This window comes from Pelodiscus sinensis, chromosome 30 (assembly GCF_049634645.1).
Source record: "Pelodiscus sinensis isolate JC-2024 chromosome 30, ASM4963464v1, whole genome shotgun sequence".
NCBI lineage: Eukaryota > Metazoa > Chordata > Testudines > Trionychidae > Pelodiscus > Pelodiscus sinensis.
Window position 1 is genome coordinate 4,883,116 of NC_134740.1, and position 5,149 is coordinate 4,888,264.

The following is a 5,149-nucleotide window of genomic DNA, read 5'->3' on the forward strand; positions in this document are numbered from 1 at the left end:
CGTGGGGGAAGGTGCAGGGCACTGAGCTGTGGTTGGTTTCTGTTTATATTTTCCTCTCACTTCTCATTTTCCCTTGATTGCATCCTGGCCGCTCCCTCTGCACTGACCCCTCTGCCTCTGTTCTAGATCTCCTGCCACCTCCCACCCTCGTGAGGAGAGCCACGTACCAAGCGTATCCCCCCGGGGAGCTGGTGAGGCTCATGTGCTCCCCACCGCACGGTGAGCAGGCTGGGGGATACAGATTCTCCTTTCGAAAAGGGCAGCAGCGCCAGCTCATCCCCACTGCAGAGCCCTGGCTGGAATTCCCAGCGGAGAGGGGACGGGCTGGGTCCTACACCTGTGCGTACTGGCGACAGGATCCCAAAGGAGCAAAGTCATCTCGGAGCAGCAACTCCATCTCCCTCACAGTGACAGGTGAGCCCCTTTCCTGCTGTTTGGTGGGTGGGTCACTGGGAATCTCAGGCCTATCCCAACACATCAGCTTTGGCCCCTGCTTGGACCAGGGCCCCTCCTTGCCAGGGGGCACTGCTGCAGGGAAGCTCACAGCACTGGACGCTGAGCTGGGCACTGTCAGGGAGACCCTGAATGAACATTGAGCTGCCTGGATTTTCCATTGTGATTAGTGTCAGGAGAGGGATTGGTCACTGTCCTGTTTCCCACCCCACTGCTGGCACCAACACCCCAGCTGGTGAATGGGCGAGATCCCAGCAGTGGTAAAGAGGATGGAGCTTCCCTGGAGTCACTGGGCCAGGTCCCAGCTGGAGTGTGGGAAGGTGCCATGGGGGTCACAGAGCCCTTAGTGCTGGGTATCCTGCCCTTTGCCTTCTGGGGGCAGCTCCCTCACACCCCCAGCCTTCTCTGTGCAAGCCCCTTTGCCCCAGCCCCTGCAGGCTGAGCTGGCCTGAGCAGGAGATGCCCCTCAGTTCTCAAGCAGGGAAGGTTGGTCCCACTGGATTCCCAGCAGGGAGATCTCTGCTGCACTGTGTTTGCATGGCCCAGCAGGGACGTGGTTCCTGGGCACGGGCCTGGGTCTGGCTCGGTCTGTGTCCAGGATCCCTCCTTCCTCTTTTGGCCTTCACTGGTCCTTCCCCTGCCTCTGTGTCCCCCGCCTCCCAAGTAGGAACCATCCCCTTCCCTGACCCCTTCTCTTTTCCAGCCCCCGAGCTCAGCGTGTCCCCACAGCAGCCTGTCTACATCGCTGGGGAAGCCGTGACCCTGACGTGCTCAGCTGCCGGGGCACCTGCTGTTTCTGGGATCCGGTTCTTCAGGTATGGCCAGGAAATCCACTCCAAGGAACTCCCATCCCCTCAGGACAGTTACAACCTCTCCCTGCAGCTGTCGGGTCTGTCTGGATCACAGGTCGGAGCGTACAGCTGTGAATTCTGGAAGACACTGTCTGGGCTAGAGCTCCTATCCGAGACAAGCAGCCCCATCATCATCACAGGGTCAGGTGAGTCCCCCTTTCTCCTGCTGTTTGCTGGCCCAGGGCAGGGTATCTTCCCATGATGCCCAGGGTGAGACACTCAACTCCACACAGGGCCACACAGGTCACTTTCAACCTCCTGGAATATCACCCCTGGTTCCTGGAAGGTTTGGGGTTCACCTGGAACTCATTAACAGCCTCCCCTTTAGTCAGTTCAGTGGCGCACCAGGTCCAGTGGAAGGAACATTCACTGGTTCAGAACAGGAACTGCAGAGACACTGTCAGGGGTGGGAGTGAAACCTGCAGGTCCAGATGCGAGGGGCAGGGAGAGCCCTGCCTGGGGATTGGTCCCTTCACCTTCTGAGGGGAGCCAATCGGACAGGGAGTTGCCGTTTCCCCAGACAGGGAGATGAAGCTCAGTGTCCTGCTGCCCTGAAGTGCAGGAGCCACCGTGTGAAATTAGGAGCTTTGTCAAAATTCCTACATCCCAGCAGCCCCCATTGTGTGTGAAGGGGCAATTCCCATCCCTAGCCCGGCCCTCGCTCATGTCTGTGGGGAGGCCCCCAGCATCCTGATGTGAACCAAGAGCTCTGGGGAGAGAGTCCAAGTCAGCTCTGAGTGCACTGAATAGTGGGCACCATCTTCACTTTCTCTCCTTCCCTGCCCCTGCTGACACCTCCCCTTTGCTGCTCCCCACAGATCCCCCTCCCCAGCCAGTGCTGAGTGTGGATCCCCCGTCTGGAGCGGTGAGTGAAGGGCTCCCCCTGCTCCTCACCTGCACGGCCCCAGGGGACACTGGTGAGAGGAGGTTTCATTTCTACAAGGACGGAGTTGAGTTTGTCCCCAGGGACGCAGGGTCTGAGATCAGCACCATGGAGCCCGGCTCCCGCTCTGTGAAGGGCTCTGTGCTCAGCATCCCACGGGCCAGTCTCAATCACAGCGGGGAATTCACCTGCGGGTACGAGGGCAACGTGAGCGGGAGGTGGATCCTGTCCCTCCAGAGCCAGGCTGTGAACATCACCGTGAATGTCACCAGCATAGGTGAGATACCCCTAATATCTTCATTCAGCTCCCTGTGTTTCTTGCATGGGAGGAGACCCATCCCTGGGACCTCTGCTGTGAGTGGGAGGTTGCATCAGGCGGCAGATGCCATGTGGAGATTGAAAAAAGGGGAGTTTGAAATCTCCAAATCCCTTTCGCACCCTTTCTAGCCATGGTGCTTTGATGGTTCAACTCTCCGAGGGGCTGTTGTTGGTGGATTTACCCTTCCCATGACCATTTTAGGGATGGGAAAAGGAGGCAAGGAGAGGGAATGTGCTTCGGGGACCTGCATTACAGCAAGGAATGGAACCCCATAGCCCATGCCCCAGGGCAGGCCCGTAACCCCACAATCTTCCTTCCCTTTTTTGGCATGAGGAGGAAGCTGCTACAGATGGATCGTGCCATAGGCAGCAGTGAAGGGCTGAACAGGATAGTAGTTGAAAGGGCAGATTCCCACGTGGGCCCCAGACTTGTTCCATGGTAGTCCGGCTGTTCTCATTTGTCCTTCCTGCCTTTTCTATGACTTCTGTATGAACAGCCTCACTGAAAGCCAGTGAAATTCTGCTGATAACAGGCGGCATCTTCCTTCCAGCTGGAGTCCTGGCTGCTCTGATCTGCTACTGCCGTAGGAAGAAAACAGGTGAGGGAGAGGTGGCTGTGACCTGTCATCTGTGCATTGGTCTAGCCAATAACTGTTCTGCCATGAGCAGTGTAAACAGTGTCAAACCACGATCAGCCACAAACTAACGTACCACAAGGGGGATGTGGAGATCAAATCCCAACATGCCTGGCCCAGGATATATCGACTGAAAAGCCTCTCCAGAAAAAGACGACCGAGTTCTAAAGCTCTTAGTAGCTTTTCAAACACGAATTGGTCCCTGTTTGGCTTCTCTAACACACGATGCCCAATAACCTGCTCTGCAGCTGTTTGATTTGGGACAAATACCCCTCACACAGCACTAGTCAGACAGGAAAGAGGGGAAACCCTGCAACCCTGAGCCTAGAGAATGGTTGGCACCTTCCTTCACTTCCTGTTCACTCCCCAAATCCATCCCTCAGATGCTGCTTGAAAGACAGAAAATCATTTCTCACGTCCTGATTCTATGTTGAAGTGGGAAGGGCCAGGCATTGCCACAGCATCTGTGTATCCCCACAAGGAACTGGCTCCATTTCACGAGTGGAGAGAGGAGGTGTGTGAGCCACAATATTGACAGGACTGAGGTGGCCAATTCCCCATGGGTCCAAGCTCACATGGGAAGTGGAGGGCGGAGCCGAGAATCTGAGTTTCCCTTTGTACCAAGTAAGAACTCTGGTCTCTGGGCCCTTCTTCTGGGGCATTTTGGGTGAGTTGTTGGGGTCGTGGCTATGGGGCGGGGTCATGGCTGCAGAAGAGCAATGGGATTAGAGATGATCATGAAGGTCACTGGCTGTGGTTGGGGTTAATGTTAAAGGAGGAATAAAATAATGTAAAACTTCCAGGAATCTTCCTGGTTCTGGACTGCAGAAATACACATCTACACACACGTACAGAGATATTTTTATGTGTTTTCACCCGGTGCCCTGGTGGAAGCCGCAGACTCACACACGTACTGGAATCAACAGACACAAAGCTGAGTTGGGCTTCTGCTCTCTCAGGGTCACACACTGGTGGAGTCATTCCCTCTTGCTGCTCCCCACTTCAGCTCCATTCTCTGCTGATTCTGTTTTAGTTCCAAAGCCTCTGACAAGCCCCGAGGGATCTGCGCCCAGAGAACGGGCCAGAAACACGAGTCCCGGTCGTCACAAAACGCGACCCAAAGCCCCGGGTGCTGGAGTGAAGCAGGTGGAACAGGTAACGGGGCTGGATTTATAGATTCAATCCCCCAGCACAGTCCAACTGCCTTGAAACTGCACAGCCGGAAACTTGTGCCCAGTCCTGAGATGTAGCTTCCTGTCTGGGGCGGGGCAGGCAGAGAACAGCCCTAAAGGGAAGCTGCCCGGGGTTTGTTCAGGCAGGAGAAAGGGCTGAGATTTGGTCGTCCCTTCCCCATCACTCCCAACCACCATGGACTCACAGAGACGCAGGGCACGGCCGAGACTGCAAGTCTTCTAATGTTACCCGCTGTGCTGAGGTAGCATTAATTAAACCTTCTATGGACACTGAGAACAGCCAGTCACTGTCCTGTGTGTAACATTGTCTCAGAAGGGTTGTTCTGTCCTCAGCTGTCTCATCTCCTGACTCAACAGGCCCCATTTGTGCGCCTGTCACATGGGTCGTATTGTACAAACATCTGATCAGTTCGGTCGCTTTCCTCTGGGGTCTTTGCAGTTTGTCCCCATCTTCCTTCAAGTGTGACCAACAGGCCTGGACAGGGGGCTCCACCTGAGCCCTCACCAGTGTTAAATTGAGAAGGGTAATTCTCTCAGCTGCCTCACACACAGCGCTCCCGTTCATAGAGCCCAGAGCGACGGGAGAGTTTTCCCAGCAACTTCGTTCTGTTGAACCAAAGACAATTTGGGCTCCTTTTCCACAGTGCTCCTGCCCTGCCAGTAAAACTCAATTTTTAAAGGTGCCTTTTATTTACCTTCCTACCTGGCGATCTTTGCCCCTCCTAGAAGATATCAGGGCACGTCTCCAAATTTTCTCAGCTCACTCTCACTCTGTCCTCCAATATCCTTGTAACCCCCGATTTCATAGAGATCCTT